The sequence below is a fragment of the Zootoca vivipara genome, chromosome 10 (assembly GCF_963506605.1).
Source record: "Zootoca vivipara chromosome 10, rZooViv1.1, whole genome shotgun sequence".
NCBI lineage: Eukaryota > Metazoa > Chordata > Lepidosauria > Squamata > Lacertidae > Zootoca > Zootoca vivipara.
In genome coordinates, this window is record NC_083285.1 from 26,955,042 (window position 1) to 26,974,829 (window position 19,788).

General features: G+C 44.2%; 1 protein-coding gene across 3 annotated transcripts in view; it reads left to right on the top strand.

The window, feature by feature from the left end:
- The window catches only part of HMGA2 (high mobility group AT-hook 2), a 135,254-nt gene that overhangs the window by 23,951 nt on the left and 91,515 nt on the right, over positions 1–19,788 (top strand). The window lies entirely within an intron of this gene.

Genomic DNA, 19,788 nt, shown 5'->3' on the forward strand with positions numbered 1-19,788 from the left:
GAACATGGCATTTGATAGACTTTTGTAAACAAAAGGGATAAGCAATTGTCACGAACCCTGCAGTGCTCTCAGGATCGGGCTTTGATTGTCAGGTCCAGACAGAGGAGGTAGAGAAAAAGTTGGGGAGCCAGGGTGAACCGTAAGAAAGAGGGGGTGGATATCTCCTTTCTGCCATGACTTCAACCACTTTGAAAGGAGAAGCATGTATACTGGCTCTCCCCTATGACCCTCCTGCAGACCAGAGAGCCTCAGTGGAGGATGGGGAGGGCTCTGATAGCTGATAGGGGAGGCTGAATAGGAGGTCGGAGTAACTAAGCAGGAGGGTGCAGCCTTGTTTCCTATAATCAGGTGCTGCCTTTGCAGATGGGAGCAGACCCTGGTAGAGTGTGTGCTTGCAAGCTCAACATTCCTGCTTGACAAAAGGGTCTTGTGAGTGAGCACACCACACCTCATCTTTAAAAGCTTGGCAGGAGGGGTGGGGAAACTTGTTGGGACACCTTCCTTGTTTCTGTCCAGTTCTGAACTTCTTAGCCTGCTCCTGAACTCCTGAATCATGGCTCACACCACTACTTGCCTGAACGAAGGTCTTTCTTATTTACAAGAAAGAGCCTCTGTCAACTTGTTTTGGTTGGGAGCTAGGACCAAAGTTTGCACTAAATTTTGTCAGTGGGAGAACAAGCTGCTGTCTCAACCACCATACCTGTACTGCAGTGTACATTTTTTGCTAGCAACCATAATAGCAAATCTCCATATCAGAAAAGACCCCTCGGTTCCATTTGTTAAGTATAAAAGCCATTGCCACACTGGTAGAAAATAAAATTGTGCTGGGTGTTTGGGTATTTTCCTATGGGACAACAATGCTATATATTGAAACAGAAGCCATTTAAAAATCCCCAACTAGGAGCAGAACTGGTGGCCAGTTTTCACTTTCAGTAATTACCAAGGACAGTCATTAATTGGTTGATGTCAACATCCACTAATAACTTACATGCATGAGTAGCCCATGTCGCAGATTTAATACCACTGCTATAACATTCATATCACCTCAAACGATGCTTCTGAATGGTGAATTCACACTTTTAGCTAGCTGCTTTCAAGTGTACAGTAATCATGAGAAGTTTGTATGTATGTATTAACCTTTCACAAGGGAGAACTGATTATGATCTATTATGAGCAGAAAGACATACACCATGCTAATTAGGTGTTGGTTTGTTTTTTTGCCTTTTAAGACTGCAACCCCAAGCATGTTTCCTAGTGAATAAGTCCCAATGAATGCAGAGAGACATACTTTTGAGTAAGCATGCTGATGATTAAACCATAAAGTGCCATTTATTGAAAACAAGTGTCTGATTTCTGCCGTGATGGACGTATCTAGTTCTTGGTGGAGAAAATACCTCTCGTGAGGTAGGTTCAGTATCTGTGACACTCTCGAGAGTTTCCAAATGTGAGTGGTCTATGTTTAGGAAAGTGGATTATGACTTAGGATTCCTGGGTTCTGTTTCTAGTTCAGTGAGGTGTCAGGCAGGCCGTTTACTATCTTTCGGGCTAAATATACCTTTTGACAAGCATATAATGATTCCATTTTTATATGCGATACGTTGGGAGCGATTCCAAGCCCCTTGCGCTTACCCCCGTGGGGAATCTGAGTTTAGTTGCAAAGCATGCAAACATATGCATATCTCTTTTAATGGTGTCACGTTATATAGAGTTCCGAGGGCCCCATATAAAAGGCATGTGCACTGTGTGTATTTTCCTCCTCCAAACGAAAACCTAAAATGAAACTCCCTCTTCTGTTTCCTTGTAGCATTGGATAGGCTATATATGAAAGCAGGCATCTCTTATTAAGCAATAGCAACTGAAAAACATATTTCCCAGGAGATGGTTTCTAATTTTACGACACATGGAGGTTTTTTAAAAACCAGCAATAAAGTACTTTATGTATGACCTAGGTAACTCTACCTGTTTTTATTCTTATTTCTTACACTGTATTCCCTTTCATTTATTTGTTGCTGGCCTCAGAGTTTGAAAAAGCAAGGTAACAACTGCAAGGATCAGAAACAACGCTCTTTGCTAATATCTCTGTAGCCTGCTCTTGACACCTTACACAAATGATAATAAGTTTTTTGATAGGAGAGAAGTCTCTGATACAGTTTTTGAATACATTTAAATTAGCCGTTGAAGTACCATTGTTCATGCTCTTGGATGTGAAAGGGAGCCACTGGGGTTACGAACATAACTGTATGTATGGTCCATTGTTTTCCCTCTGGAAATTTCCAGTGTTGCTAATAAAAGAATTTGCTATATTTATGGAGCATATTCACTGAATGGCTGAGACTGAACAGTTGTTGCATGTTTGCATTAAATGCAACTTTATCAGCTTATTTCTTTGGTAAAACATAGCTGCTGAATTTAATAGTATACAGGCCATATGTCCTGCATGGAAATTATATTTAACCCCCCCCCCTTTTTTTACAAGATAGCTATGATGATTTAATGATATTTTATTTGTAGGCCACCCTGGTACATAGGTCTAATAATCAGTTAATACATAACATATAAAACAACTTAGGGCGGTGTGTGAGGAAATTCCCACGTGTTTGGATATATTTTTTGCAGGTTTTCACAATCAAGTTCCCAGGAATGTTTTGGCCTGTTCCTGGGTGGTGGTTGGTTCCCCCACCCCTCCAGATTTAGCAGTAGGCTCTCAGCTCTCATCTGGAACTATCCTATAAAAGGCAGGAATCACTAGGGTTGTTTGGTCTGGTCTCAGTGATCCTCTGAATGGTGGTGCAGGACTCTTAAATCAACAGACTGCCACCTGATCCTCCTTCCACACTCTTCCCAGTGGCCAGCCACTTTGCAATATGGCGGAGGAAATATGTAAAAGAGACAGAGAGAACAAAGACTTCCCCATTGCCTGGCTGGCTTACTTGACCATCCCCAACCGCTGAACCATGGCGGCGAGAGAAGGAATGTAGGAGCATGCCTTATAACGACTTTGACTGGCAGCAACTGTTGGATTGCAGGCAAGAGTCTTTACCAAACCAACTCAAGATACTTGGGGGCTGAATCTGGGACCTTCTGGATGCAAAGGATGCTGTCTATCACAGAACTAGGAAGAGAAATCAACCTGCCTTTATAGCAACCCAGACAGAGCCTATGCCTCCCTGCACACTCCACCCCACCCCTTGATTCAGTCAACCTTTATCTGCTCCAAATCATGTAACTTTTCTATAGCCAGGCTGATAGCAGCTGGTGGGTGAGCAGTTTCTTTGGGGAAATGGCAGTGGGGGAATGGGTTACCTCGCACAACACCATGGTCCTGACCAGCTGATGTTTAGGGCTGGGCAATATCTGGGTTTTTTTTAAAACATTGTGCTATATCACCAGCTAAACATCACAATATAGCAACATATCACAATGTCTGAAATAGGGATGGAGGCATTGACTGGCTTCATGCTTTTTCCTGCTCTTGTGATTTGCTGCCTGCGGCATGAGGCAAGGACTGAGCTGAGCCGACAGAATTAATAGGCACTGCAGGACTTGAGAGAAGCGTTGGGTGGCTTCACTGTTTTCCCCCACGTGATTTTTGCATAGAGTATACTGACACACACACACACGCCATATATTGCCAGGTCGAGAATTATAAAACCGATATCACAATATGGACTTCAAACTGGTTTTGGACGGTATATTGATATATCGCCCAGCCCTACTGATGTTGCAATTGCATCTGATAATTATAAAGTATTCATATATACAGTTACAGTGTTACTTATTTCTTCTTGATCCTTCTGGTAAATCATAATTCGGGGATCCAGCCCAAGCCCTTATGGCGGCTCTTTGCCAAAGAGATGGAAGTCACAGATCTGTGCTATTGCAGCTGCTTTTGGGCCCTGAGAAATAGAGGCAACCTGTGCTAAAATGATCAGTGAGACAGCCTGGAGTTTGCATCTGTTACGTTTAAATAGTTTACACACATTTGAAAGGCAGACTGGAACCTGTAGTTCCAGTGTGCCATAAAACGGGTGACTTGATCCAATATGTTATCTTAATCTAGTTTGACTGTCGCATCAATTAGCCTCATCAAGATGAACTGGGGACCCTTTTCATGTCCTAATACAAACACATGGAATTTTTCCTTTTATGATCTTAACAACGTTGCTTTGTGCTAACATATCCTTGAGGTTTCCTTTGCGCTCGCTTAGAACTCATTCATACTGTATTGTGACATGTCGGTGATGACAAAATCTGTCCCGGGGGCCTGTTTTTACATTTGTCTGTTAAGGGAACTTTTTTTTTTAACAAATAGAAAAAGAAAATAAAAGCTTGCCACCAGCTCATAAGCGTTAAAAATCCTGAACAGAAGAAGCAGCTGTGGGGAGCATGCATTCCTAAATGTTTAAAGCATTTATACAATAATTGGGTGCAACAGAGCTCTTCCTGTAATGAATGGGCCTGATTCTGGTCATGCTTCATTCAGAGTTCATACTGAAGTCATTGGCTGGTCTGCATAGGAGGCAATCAAATGATCTTCCTGTACATTTGCAAAGGTTTGGGAAGAAATGTTCCAAAGCGACTGTGATCTGATTTCTTAGTCTGAGTATAGGAGCGGGAAATCAGTTGTGGATTCAACTTCCAAGCTCCAGAGCATTGTTTCAAGAATAGAGAGTGCCAACGCTGGCCAGTTGAGTTCTGCGAGTAATTTTTTTAAAATGTTCCTTATGCAAATTTATTCGTGGGGGTAGATTTTCAGTAGCAGCAAGCAATCATTTTCAACGCTATTAATTTACATTTGTGTTAATTTACAAAGCCCTGAACAACTAGGTCCACGGTATCTCAGGGGTCACCCGAACTCTTGTACCCCAGCTCAATCTACAGGAGCATCATTGCTCCTTCCCAGTGTTGGCGAGGCTCATTTGACACCAACAAGAAAGAGTGTCCTAGAAGAAAGAGTCTGCCAATAGAAATTCAACAGGCGCCTTTTGTTTCACCTTCTAAATGCCTGCTGAGAACTCTACTATTCCACCAGGGCTATGCAAGCAATTGAGAATACAGTCATACCTCGGGTTACGGCCGATTTGGGTTGTGCGTTTTTGGGTTGCACACTGCGCCAAACCCGGAAGTCCTGGAATGGGTTGCTTCCGGGTTCCGGTGCTTGCGCATGCGCAAAACACTAAATCATGACCCGCACAGACGTGGTGCTGCTGGCTGCGAACGCTGCGGGTTGCGAACGTGCCTCCCGCACGGATCACGTTCGCAACCCGAGCGTCCACTATACATCTTTCCACAGTAGTTAATTGGCATTTGATTTTAGCTTTTGTATATGGTTTTACCGACTGTTGCTGTAAACTGCTTTGATTTTTTTAAATGAAATAGTGTTGTATCAAATATTTTATAAAATAGATAAATAGATAAACTATATAAGCATGTGTTTTGGAATGCAAGATTAGTCAGCTATCATGTTTATGCACCTGCTTACTTACTTCCCTTATTTTAAAAAGTGTGACCAATGGTCAGGGATGGATGGGAGTTGTAGTTCAACCACAACAGGGAACCCCCAGGTTCTCCATCTCTGATTTGTGGCCTATTAATGGAGTACAGTAATTACATCAGTGTCATAACACTGTCCTGCAGATTCCTTATGCAAAGTTGATTGCTTGGAAGCAGAGTAGCAGAGGGCATAATATATCATTACAGACCACAAACCCAGTTTTATCAATTTACCTACTGAGGGATGATGACAGGGAGAAAGCAGGTGCTGAGTATCCCCCCCCCCCCGCATTCTCAAAGTGGCAGCCATAAGTTGCCAGCCAAACTTTACAGTAATAGTATTCCCCCTTCTTTTTATAGACAGGGAGGAGCTGTACAGATTGCATCTAATAAGGAACCAAGTGCATGCCTTTAATACCAATGCCTAATCTTCATAGAACATTTGATGGAAAAGTTGTGGACAAGCTTCTTCATTTCTTTAAACACTCTACACATTTTCTGGCCCACTTCTCCCTATATAATTCGACCTATAGTGGGCATGCAGTTTTCATTTCCATTATATCAGAGGAGGTAAAATCCTAGAGACTGCCTAAAAGCTTAAACCTCCAGTGATTGGGGTGAATGATAGCACTAGACTATTTTGTATAATAGCCAGGAGGTTGTAACTTCCTGAAACATCTGGATCTGGCTACCGTTGCAAGGAAAAATTACTCGGCTAGATGATCCACTGTCTGGCTCAGTAAAGCTGTTCTTATGAGGGCATTGTGATTACATCTGATTATTTATAAAGTAGGCATACATGCGCTCACGATCAGAGCATTATATTCTTCTTGATTCTCCAGTGAAATTTTAATTTGGCGAGTGATATTGCTGTGTGGTATCACAGTCATTGGCAGTTGGTCATTTCAAAATGTACTCACACAAGAAAATCCTGCCGAAAGGAAATGAGATGCAAAGGATGAATGCGGCTGTTGTAAAATTATTTTAAACATGATTTCATAGCCAGCTAGAAAAATTGGTAATTGCATCCCACTGCATTTGCCTCTGGTTTAAATCCATTAACTCAAGGGTGTTCCATCGAGGGTGGATGTACAGTATTCTTTTGTGTCTGGAATGCCTTGATGACATCCATGTGAAGGGGAAGTGAATTTATGCTGGAGTCTAATATATTTGGGGAGGGGAAATTCCCAGCTATGAAAGTCTTCCTTTATCTTTGAATTTCCTGGCTTTTATGGATTTATATTAGATCTTTTATGTTATTTCAATGAGGGCCTTTTGCGTGTGTGCGCGTTTGATGTCCTTGAGATTGTTTTCATTGGCTATATACATGTATACATAGAATAAAAATAAAAGAAATTTCATTTGAGAATGTTGCATGTGTGGGTTCCGAGTGGAAGAAAGACCTCAACTTCTGAGACCACTGTTCCCACCATCACAACACCTGGAATGCTTTTTAGGAGCGAGTGTGTGCACGTGACAGTTTAACTAGTTTTCATGAACGTAAGTTAAAATGATCTCTCCTTATGATTCAGTTTTGAGTTCAGTCTGCGCTAGATTCACAAGGGCTCTGCTATGACACCTATAATGCGTGCCAGAGCTCCCACAGTGTAATATGCGAAGCTATAATTAAGAAGGCTCCCTTTGAGAGTTCATTGAGTGCTGCGTCTTCATTGCTGAGGAATTGAAGAACTCCTGCAAGCATCCGGGTCCTATACATACAGGTCAGAGGGTGGGGCCTTATTTATTTATTAGATGAATCTTAGTGTTCCATACTGTAGCAGTTAAAAGGACAGGTTAAGCGGGGACGATATCTCTGCCTCTGAATGCATAGAAATATCATATATGTGTGTGTGTACACACACACACACTCGTACCTTGGTTGTTCAACACCTTGGTGCATGGATGTTCTGGCTCCCAATACAGTGGTACCTCGGTTTATGAACACAATTGGTTCCGGAACTCTGTTCATAAACTGAAGCGTTCATAAACTGAAGCAAACTTTCCCACTGAAAGTAATGGAAAGTGAATTAATCCGTTCCAGACGGTCCGCGGAGTACTTAAACTGAAGCGGTCATAAACTGAAGCAAACTTCCCCATTGAAAGTAATGGAAAGTGGATTAATCCGTTCCAAACGGGTCCGTGGAGTACTCAACCTGAAGCGTACTTAACCCAAAACATGGGTGTAATTGGTTCCGGATGTCTGTTCATAAACTGAAGTGTTCATAAACTGAAGTGAACTTTCCCATTGAAAGTAATGGAAAGTGAATTAATCCGTTCCAGATGGGTCTGCGGCATTCGTAAACTGAAAATTCATAAACCGAGGTGTTCATAAACCAAGGTTCCACTGTACTGCAAACCCGAAAGGGAGTGTTCTGGTTTGTGAACGTTTTTTGGAAGCATCCAACGCGGCTTCCGCAGCTTCCGATTGAGTGCAGGAAGCTCCTGCAGCCAATCGGAAGCTACGCCTTGGTTTTCGACCCGTTCCAGGAGTTGAATGAACTCGCGGAGTGGATTACGTTTGACAACCAAGACACCACTGTAACTGCTATATTATAAATGTCTGTGTCTCCATCCGTCCATCTGTCCATCTTCAGTCACACATATAGGTTTTCCAGATGGGGATGTACCCTTGGTCTTAAAGATTCCCCAAACCTGACACATGCACGCACACTCAGTGATATCAAATGTTAGCCACTACTCAGAGTAGACCTATTAAGTCCACTGTTTTCATTGGGTCTGCTTTGAGTATGACTTTTAGTTGGCTGTCTTTAAAGGTATGTATCCGTGTGTGTGTGTGAGAGAGAGAGACAATCTTACTCGGCTACGAATGATCGCTAAAGAAGAAGACGAAGAATGTGTGTGGATATTTAACTTCATAGAATCCTAAAACTGTAGTGCTGAAGGGACCCCGAGGGCCATCTTATTTAACTTTTTAACTTTTAACCTTTTTTTTTTTTTTGGCCCCATCAGAATTCCTGATGTAAGAGTCATAGCTGCCAAGTTTTCCCTTTTCTCGCGAGGAAGCCTATTCAGCATAAGGGAAAATCCCTTAAAAAAAGGGATAACTTGGCAGCTATGGTAAGAGTCCTGAATGCACTTGACTGGATGCTCAGAACCCTGTTAGGCAGGAGACAGCCAGCAGTGGAACTTCATATGTTGCACCCAAGCACACAAAGAAGTCAGCATTGTGTACCTACTTTCACAAGCACTCATTTTCAGTGGCTAACTGGGTTAAGATGACCTTTGCTTGTGAAGCTATTCTGTGGGTCTCTCCCACCACTACTTAGGGGTGATTAAAGAGCATTGGGGGGGGGAGGAGAGAGACTTAGTTTCGGTTCAGGGGAATAGCACAGTAAACTGCACTCTTAATCCTAAAACCTAGTGTTTGAGGGTTAGTGCATGTGGATTTCTTTGCTGCTTCCATTTGGGTTTTTGGGGGTGAGGAGTGAAAATTCATTTGAACTCTCCTGTTTTTCTGGAAAAACAGTAGAGACTCCCACACCCACTCCTTATGGTTCCATGCAGATGCGAGTTCAAGAACAGGGTGTTTCACTTTCATAGCACGGGGCAAACCAGATGATTAGGATGATGTGATTAAAGTTTAACATTGGCTTCTAAGTTGGTCATTTGTGACACTCGAGCAGAAGCAAAGTATCTGCATAAACTGTCCGTTGTACCATTGCTGTAAATGATTTTTTATTTTTTTTTGCTTTGCTCCTGGAATGCAGTGACAAAAGCTGTTTGTTGAGCTAAAGTCCAAAATTTCCATTTTAAAATGTTTGTTTCTGCCTCTTAGAACTGGTTGCAATATTTTTTTGGTTTGTTGTTCAAAGAAAAGCTAAAAGGCAAATTAGATAAAGTTTCTCTCCCCTGCTTTACATGTACCATAGATTATTTTTTTTTTTGTGGTCATTCGGACTTCAAAGCATTCCTTTTGCCTCTTTGAGAATTGCATTTTTAGGTCAGGTGGGAGTCATAATTCTGAAGTACCTGAATTTGTAGGGGGTGGATGCAGTCTCTGTTATGCTTTATTGGCATAGAGTTGGCACACACACGCACACACACACACACACACACACACAGAGAGAGAGAACATAGCACTGAAGTAATAACATATGTAGTGATAGGTTTGAATTATATTAAAGGAAATTTAATATAATAATAGGCTAAATTCCATTCTCCAGTCAAAAGAACTATTTCATGTTTTTTGATCTTGGTACTTCACTCTCTGTCCCTTAGTATCAAGTGAGCAGAACAGTTGCAAATTTGTTCTAATGGAAACATCATATAAGTTAGAATCTATATATCTATATAATATCTATATCTATCCATCATCTATATGAATATAATGCTCAGCTTCTTCAAAAGGTGTGTGTATGTATATATATATACACATATACATACATACATACATATATACACATACATATATACACACATACACACATACTAAAGTCTCTATATGCATCCATCCCTGGCTAGCAGGATCAGTGGTTAGGGATGATGGGAATTGTAGTCCAAATCAATTGTAGTGAGAAATCAAATAGGAGCACTTGCCCTTGGCACACTGCCACTGATGGGCCTAGCACTTCATCATATATCCATGGCCACACAGTAATCCCCCCCCTTCTGCTACTATGGCAACAGCAACACCACCACCAATCGGCTTCCTTGCTGGTTCCCCAATGGCATTTTAGCGGTCGGCGGAATGTAGAGCTGCATTTGATGGAAGCGTTGCCCATACCTAAAATGCAGTGCTCGATCCAGCCTATACATCTTGCGTAGAACCATGAGCTCAGTTTTATAGATCTATAGTCTGGGAAGCTGCATTTTGAAGTAACTGAGATAGTGGGCGGCCAATGCAAGCAGAGGCTGAGCTTTGCCTGCCATCCACCCACCCACCAAAAAAATAGCTGTCCAAGGTCCCAGCAGACAAGGTGCAGTGAAATGCACTTTTTCACTCTTGAGCCCTTCAGCCAGTGACCAGTCTAGCCCTGGAAGAGGCCTGAAAATGTCTGGGGAGTAATGGACTACTTCCCCTCAGCCAAACACCCTTGAGGTAATAGGGTGAGATCTGCCCCCAACTGTTTCCTTCCCCTCCCCATCCAAGCTAATGGGGCAAGTAACCTCTCCATTAACTCGCATAGAGTGGGAAAGGCTTTCCTCCCTCAAAACACCATAATGGGTCAAAAGATGTGTGTGGTTCAGTTCAAATTGCTTCAGCCTGTGGGTCCACCGCTGCTGCTCTAGTATTTTGCTATAATAGAGATGTTGCAGTAATTGCAGTTACTATTACTGCTGCTGCTACTGTGATTAGTATTACTAAAAGTGGGTCCAGTTATCTACCCTTTGGACAAACCGTAGACGGGCTGCAGTCACCAACACCTTTCCTTGTTACATGAGGCTTTGCCCATTCCGATAAATCCATTCTGGAGTTACAATATTAATATGTTTATAAATTATTTACTCAGCTGTTCTGGTCTGTTGGGCAAAACATAGATTTAGGGAAGTTTTTAGCAAATGCATCATGTACTCAGTGAAACAGAACAGCTTCTCCAGAGCTGCTTAGGTTTACCCAGTACATTACAAAGGATCATATTCTGCAGGTCTTTTACTTTGTCAAATTGTCCGTTGAATTCAAGTCAGGAAATGGTCCATGAAGTGGAACCTTGTTAATTCACACCCTTCATAAACCCACATTCCCAACCTGCCATCTTTCCTATTTCCCTGCATCAGGACCTGATGTTTTCTGTTAAAGATACTTTACATCCACTCTTTGATAAATGGTCTTGTCATTGCTGATGGTGTGGATTCGCTCTTCTCAACTTAACCTGTACATCAACGAAGAGGTGTCTTCCATAGCAGAGAAACTATTCTATCAATAGAATTGCCCCCCCGCCCGCCCCGTTCTGGATTTTTAATACAAGTAATTAAAAATAAATCCTTATGTCAAAATAACTAAATGCTACCTGCATTGGAATTCTTTGTTACTTACCTCTTTTGGCTATCTTGTACCGATGGTGGTGGTGGTTGTATTAAAAAAATCTTTGTAGTATATTGATGTGTTGTATTTTAATGATTTAACAACCTGGGAACTTTTAGAGGGAAGAGTGAGTTTAAACAATAAAAATATTTCCAGCTTTTTTATTATTTAAAGAGTATTCTCTTTCAAGTTTACGTTAAAGACACAGAGCCCAGTTGGGAAACTCTGGTTTGCACATTCAGTGAGGCCAACACTAATATATATATATATATATATATATATATATATATATATATATATATATATATATTAAGCCAAGGAATGGTTTAATGAAAAAAATCACAGATAACAATTAACACCTGAATTAAAACTATCTTAACACAATACAGTGTTAAACAAAAAGCCCTGTAAATATATGAAAAATGTATATACAGATGGGAAAGTGTCAATGTTTAAGGATGAACTGAAGTTACAGAAACAAAGTAAGGTTTTAAATGCAAAGCATACTTTACAACCCATATATGTCCATTTATTATGAAGGGGAAAAAATTATACAACCCAGCACCAAAAATTACAAAACTTTTTTTTTTGTTTTCTTCCCTCTTGTCTTGTCTTCAGTTCCTCCAGCAGGCTCAACTGTAGATTTGGAATGTTCTTCTTTCACTGTTTTCTTTTTTTCTTTTTTTAATGGTGTCTTTTCAATGCTTTCTGCTTTAGATTTTGATTTGTTCTTCAGAATCATCTGTCGATCTTTAGGAGCATTATCACCCCCTGCATTCAATCTACGGTTGTTTCTGAGAGAAGCAGAAATAGGTGCTTCAAGTGCATAAACTTTTCTACCTCTTCTGCTTATTTTCTCATTGGCTATAGATAACTTTCCAAAATCTACATTTTGTTTTTCCTGAAAATCTTCCTGTTCAGGATGGTTGGGCTTTCTTCTGAGAGACGTGGAAGCTGTCCCTATTTTATTTTTGTTTCTTCTGCCACATTTTTCAAGTTTCCCTTTTCCAATTGCATCATTTTCAAGAAGGGTGCTTTGATTTTCACTGGCAGTTTCACCTTTGTCTGGAGGTGGTGATGTTAGAGTGATGCTTACTTTGAGAGAAGGGTGTACTCGTGACAGAGTAGTTCTCTTTCCCTTTGATTGGTTTTTGAAAACTGAACTACTTTCCAAAGGCATCTTGTTATCTTTTACAAAAGAGGCCTTTCTGTTGTCACTTCCTGGTTGGCCATTACTTTCTGTTGAGATTTCAGAAGGAACTGATTGCTTTCTTCTACCTCTTTTGGAAACATTATCTATTGTCACACCTTTTAAAACTTCTGGCATGTCTTCTTGATTCCCAGTATCAAGCAATATAGGTTTTTCACTTGCAGAAACTGAGCTTGCTGCAATTACCTCATCTACTTTTCTTTTTCTGCCTCTACGTGGCAGATTCTCACTTGCAACAGTTGCAATTTCCAAAGCCTCACTTGGCTGTTCCACAGCACCTTTGCTTTTGGTTGAGGATGGCAATGGTAAAATGTTATTTTTGAGGGGAGAAAGAGCTGTTACATGGGCAATCTTTCTTTGTCTACCCCTTTTTAGCTGATTCTCTTTTACAGTGACAAGCATATTTTGGTCTTCTGTATCACCTGCCTGTTTTCTGTCACATTCAGTGAGTATTTCAGGAGAAATGGTTTGTTTGTTTCTACCTCTCCTGGGTGGGTTTCCTTTTGCTATTTTCTGTCTTTTTTGTGGACTGTGCTCTAAAAGAGGTTGCACACTTTCCAAAGGCATCTTAGGCATTTCATCAAGATTCTCTTCAGTTTGAATTTCTTGCAAAGAACATTTTCCTTGGGAAGAACTAAAGTTGTCCACTGTTGGGCTCTCCTTTTTAAGAGCAACATTTTCCAAAGGAAGTGGTATTTGGCATTCAGGAACAGTTCTTCTCCCCCTGCCCCTTTTTGGCTGATTCTCTTTTACAGTGACAAGCATATTTTGGTCTTCTGTATCAGCTGCCTGTTTACTGTCACATTCTGTGGGTATTTCAGGAGAAGAGCAGTTCAGTTCCATCCCCTACATTGTGCGCCCTTATGAGCTGTAACCTCTATATGTGTTCACAAGATCTGCTCCACTTTGGGGGACTGGCAGTCTAACTTGGTAAAAAGCCCTTCCCATCACTAAATACTGCAACCATCAAATCCTGAGAGTGAGCAAAACCCATTCACTGCGTATTCCCAAAGGGAATATGGGAGAGGGTAAGGGATTCAACTCTAAACCACCAACATCCTTTTCCTAGCTGCTGTGTTCTTTCTGCAGTAAATGAAATCTGATTGCAATCTAGTATTCCTTCCAAAAACCCCATCCTGTCATGTGACTTTGTGCCCAGGACTTGCATTTTCTTGGGAAATAAAAGCTTCTTATTACCTACCTGCTGAGATCTTTGTAGTGGATGAATGCCCCTGGTCATTATTCGTTAACCTTCTCCCTTCAGACTATACAATGAGACTAATAGCCTGCCAGTATTCCTTCTCAGAAATGAAAGAGACTAGCTACAGAGCATCTCAGGACCCTCTTAATGTGCCTAAAGAATTCACATAACTTTATAAAGAAGCCAAAAAATCTGTTATTGAGGAAACGGGGCATTAAAAACTGCTCTTGAAATATATGCCTCTGCTTGCCAAGTTACCCTTTGCGACATGTCTTTCAACATCTCTGAAAACAGAAATTTGACAATGAATCGGTTTGCTCAAGCTCCATTAAAACTGCATGACTGCACTGCTGCAACACAGATGCCATTATCTTTATTACTAGCAAAGCAAGGCTAGCATTCTTGTTCCTGGTTTCCTTTGGATGGTGGCAGGTGAAAGAAATCTGTAGCAGGGAAAGGAAAATGCAGGCTGTAAGCTTCTTGAACTCATTCCTTGCAGCACTGGATGGAGAAGTGATTTATTAGAGCTATTGCAGCCTATAGACCATACATCACCTTCCTGGTTGGCTTTGTTGGCACCTTGTCACATTCTTGTGGGCTTGAGGAATTCATTGTTCTTGTTTGAACTGATAAGAACAAAAAAAGGATTTTCTGCCTGAGACCTTGGGAAAAGCAGAGGGGGTGGAATGTTGACACGAACAGCAGGACTGCACTTTCCCAAGCCTTCCAGTCAGCATTCTTTAGTAAGCAGAGGACCACCGACCCTTAGGTGTTCCCAGCAAAGCTTGGCTTTGATCGCAACAGTGCCTATGTCTCTCAAGGGACAGGCAGATATGGGCAGGTAGATGCAGAGCAATAATATCCGAATGGTCCAAGTCATCTTTGGTGCAAAGGTCTCAGAAGACTTTATTGGTGGGCGAATGCGAGAAGCAGGTTAGCAGTATCACACACGACTTTAGTTAAGTTAATTCCTTATTCAAAGGAACAAGGCAGCTCAGGAGACCAGTCCTAGTGAGCACAGAAACTCTTCTCGGTAGAACTTGCCCCTCCTCCAACTGCTATTCTAGACTGCATCAACAGAAGTATAGCGTCCCGATCAAGGGAAGTAATAGGACCTCTCTATTCTGGTCAGACCACACCTGGAGTACTGTGTTCAGTTCTGCGTGCCACAGTTTAAGGGTATTGACAAGTTGGAACATGCAGAGGAAGACGACCAAGATGACCAAGCATCTGGAAACCAAGCCTCCCATGGTTAATGGAGTTGGATATGTTTAGCCTGGAGAAGAGAAGAGGAGATATGGTAGCAGTCTTCACATATCTAAAGAACTGTCAGATGGAGGATGGAGCAAGCTTGTTTTCTTCTGCTCCAGAGGCTACGACCCAAATCAATGGATTCAAGTTACAAGAAAGGCAATTCCAACTGAACATCAGGAAGAACGTTCTGATGCTAGGAGCTGTTCAACAGTGGAACAGGCTTCCACGAGAGATAGTGGACTCTACTTCTTTGGAGGTTTTTAAGCAAAGGTTGGATGGCCAACTGCCATGGATGCTTTAAGCTGAGGTTCATGAATTCTTTAGTTGGATTAGATGACCCTCAGGGTTCCTTCCAACTCTACAATTCTGTGTGTCTTGGAATATTTGTTCTGTTTCTAGATTACTGTGCAATCTTATACAAATCACTATCTCTGCCTCTCATTTTTCATCTTGTGTATAACTCTTAGGATGCATTTTATGTTTGTAGCAAAAAGGTAGGAAACAACCCATGTCCTCAATGGTTATACACACTAGCTTTGCTTTTAGTATTCTTTCCCTGCTTCCTTGGGAAAGTGTTTATCTCTGCTCTCAGATTAGTTCTCATGGCTTGAAGTAGTCAACATTTCAGATAAGGCCTGTAGACTAGCTGTTTTATGTTTAGCCCGTAGCAAAGGCAGCAGCAGTTAAACAGTCAACACTTGTCATTGTGACTTATCAGGGCTTAAAGAGGGCTTTGCATTTTGACTTCATTAAAGGTAAGAAAGATACCAGAAAGGAAGCAACAGGAATAATTGCAAGGGTCAAAAGGTCACATTGAAGGACGAGGTCTGCCTTTATGCATGTGTGCCTTACATCCTAGAGCTCTGCAGATGTGCCCATCAAAACACTTGGTCAATTTAACATAAACATCATAAATGCCATTGTTCTCAGAGGTTTGAAATTTGACGGTTTTGTTATAAGAAATCTGATGAGCCAGGAAAAAGTTAGTGCCATTTCAGCCTACCAGCCTACTGTATCTGTATCATGAGAGAGAGAGAGAGAGAGAGAGAGAGAGAGAGAGAGAGAGAGAGAGAGAGTGCGTGCGCCAAGGCTACCTTTGGCAACTTTGCATTATTTGGACTAACTGCTGCTCCCTGGCCTGCTGCAAACCCTCATGTAAATCAGAACCCCAATTTCACCCACAAGCATGCATTAAAATAGTGCGATGGGGATTCCACCTGTCACAGTGGCCGGAGTGGACTACTTCAGAGTAACGACGCTACGCAGCTCTGCATTTTATTCTTTTATTGGTGCTGCGTATTTACAGTGCTCAAGTCATTGCTATTTACACGGAGCGATGTTGTCAGTCGGTTTCAGAACCTCCTAATGGCTTTTGGCGCGTCTTTCTCCAACACAAAAGCTTTGGCAGACCCATCCTCTTGCCCCTCCTCTTCCTGCGTAATTCTGGAGTTGGGGGGATGGGTCTTCCCCCCTTACTTGCCCCTTCCTGTCCCACCTGGGACCCTGGCTCCTCTACCTTGCCTGAGCCTCGGACACGACTTCCTGCTTCCCCACTGGAATCGGAACTCTCCCTGCTTTCCCCTTTGCTCGGGGACGGGCTTGAACTCAGGAGGGGAGGGACTTCGCGATATCCCCTGTCCCTCACATCCACCCCCCTCCCAAGCTCTCCTTCACCCCTCCCCAGGCCCCCCCCATGTGTCGGTGACGACTGGAAGCCTAAAAACTCGGTGCTCTCCGAGCCCGTTGGTGTGAACACCTCCCCCCAGTCCTGCGAGCCCCCCCCTTCCGCCTGGGAGGACGGGAATCCCAAAAAGTCCGTGGCGTCAGAGCTGGTGGGGGTAAAAATGTTTTGCCAATCTGCTCCTTCCTCTGACTGGGTGGATCTTGGCGACACCCATACCTCATCCTCTGGTTCCTCAAACTCCGCTTCCCAGCGCCATGGTGAGCTGTTCTCCCGTGCCTCCTCCTCCTCCCCCTCCCTTTCCATGTGCCAGGGCTTGGGTCTGTGGGGAAAGAGGGCGTGAAATTCTTCCACCAAGAATTCCTCCTGTATCTGAGTGGCGGGAACCCATTCATTCTGGTACGGTGGAGCATCCTCCCATGCCATGAGGTACTCCAGGCCCCCCACCCCCCACCTTGAATCCAGGATGGCCGTGGCCTCATTGAGTTGCTCCCTGCTTTCCCTCTCCCCCCCTCCCTCGGGGGTTTGTTCGCTGTCTCGGAGCCTGCTGCTTTCCCTGTACGGCGACAGTAGCGATCTATGAAACACTGGATGCACCCTCATGTCCTCTGGCAGTGCCAGCCTGTATGCCACCGGGTTGACCTGTTGCGTGACCGTGAAGGGGCCCAGCCATTTGGGTGCCAGCTTTTTGCACCTCCCTCTGGTGGGAAGGCCCTCCGAGGACAACCACACCTTGTCCCCCACCCTGATGACCTCCCCTTGTCGCCTGTGGCGATCTGCCCCCTTTTTGTACGCTTCCTTGGCCCTCTCCAAGTGTTCTCTGAGCTGCTGGTGCACCGTCTCCAGTTCCTCTGCCCAATCCTCAGCCTGTGGGCCCTCCTCCTCCTCCTCCCTCTCCCTCTCTGGGAAAGATCTGAGGTCGCGCCCGTAATTGGCCTTAAAGGGCGACACCCCTGTGGAGACGTGCACTGCATTGTTGTAGGCAAATTCTGCTAGTGGCAAGCGATCCACCCAGTCCGTTTGCCGCTGGCTGACGTAGCATCTCAGGTACTGCTGCAGAATGGCGTTGACCCTCTCCGCTTGTCCGTTGGTCTGCGGGTGTCTAGCCGTCGACAAGCTGACCTCCACCTGCAGGAGGTTCATGAGCCGCCGCCAGAACCTGGAAACAAATTGGCGGCCACGATCCGAAATAACCCTTAAAGGTAATCCATGCAGTCTGAAAATGTGATCAACAAACAGTTTGGCTGTCTCTTCTGCCGAGACTGCCCTGGCACACGGTATAAAGTGACACATTTTGGACATGAGGTCCACCACCACCAACACTGCAGTCTTACCCCTGGACGAAGGCAGATCTGTGATGAAGTCCATGGACACCACTTCCCACGGCCTGTGTGGTGTGGCTAAGGGCTCCAGCAACCCTGGTGGCGCTGCTCTGACCACCTTCGCCCGCTGGCAGGTGGTACAGCCCCTTACATAGTCTCGAACATCTTCCCTCACCCCTGGCCACCAGAAGTGTCTCATGACTAGGTGAGTGGTCTTGTCCCTTCCAAAATGCCCCGCTGTAGGGTTGTCGTGCATCTGCTTGAGGACCGTACGTCGAAGCTGGGTGGTGGGTAGGTACAGCGCACCCTTGTAGAAAAGCAGCCCTCTGCGTTCTGCAAAGTCTTTTGCCTGCTCCCTCCCCCCTCTCAGTTCTCTGAAGATGCGGTTGGCAAATTCATCCGCTGCCGTCAGTGCTGTGAGTTCTGCCTCGCTCACCACTGCTGCTCCGCAGGACCATGCCGACGGGGGGAAAATGTGCCTTGGGGCTGGTGGCGCCTCCTCCTCCATGTACTCTGGCTTGCGGGAGAGGGCATCCGCCCTGACATTCTGCTCTCCTGGGATGTAGTGTATGGAGAAGTTGAAGTTCGAGAAGAACTCCGCCCACCGTATCTGCCGCTGGTTGAGCACCCTGGCAGTTCTCCAGAACTCCAGGTTCTTGTGGTCTGTGCACACCTGGATGGGGTGCTTGGCGCCCACCAGGAAGTGTCTCCAGTGCTGGAACGCCGCGTGGATCGCAAGAAGTTCCCGATCAAAAACTGTGTAGTTTCGCTCGGGCTGGGTCAACTTCCTGGAGAAGAAGGCACAGGGTCTCCACTCTCTGTTGGCGTCCAGTTGCAACAAAATGGCGCCCACAGCCTTATCAGAAGCATCTGTTTCAATGCGTAGGGGCGCGTCCTGAACCACGTGGAACAGGTTCTGGTCTGAGGCGAACACCCTCTTGAGGCTTTCGAACGCTGCTTGCGCCTCTGGTGTCCACCTGAACTTCTGCTTGCCTCTCAGGCAGTCAGTGATGGGAGCCGTAACTCGAGAGAAGTTCTTGATGAACTTCCTGTAGAAGTTGGCAAAGCCTAGTAGGCGTTGGGCATCTTTGCGCGTCCTGGGGCTGTGCCAGTCCAGGATGGTCTGCACCTTGTCCTTGTCCATTGCCAGCCCCTTGTCTGACAGCTTGTAGCCCAGGAAGTCCACCTCCTTGGTGTGAAACTTGCACTTCTCCAGCTTCACATACAGGTGGTTCTCCTTCAGGCGCTGTAACACCTCCCTGACGTCCTTCACGTGCTGCACTGGGTCGTTGGAGTAAATAAGGATGTCATCCAGAAAGACCAAGCATTTCCTGAAGAGTAGGGACCCCAGGACGTGGTGCATGAAGGCCTGGAAGCATGCTGAGCCCCCTTGCAACCCGAAGGGCATCACCAGATATTCAAAAGAGCCCAGAGGCGTGAACATCGTGGTTTTCCACTCATCGCCTTCCCGGATCCTGATCAAGTTGTACGCCCCCCTCAGGTCTAGCTTGGTGAAAATCTTGCCCCTGCGTGCCGCTGTCAGGAGATCATCCACTCTGGGCATGGGGAAAGCCACTGGCTCTGTCACCGAATTCAGCCGTCTAAAATCCACCACAAGACGGCGCTGTTGCGTGTCTTTCTTGT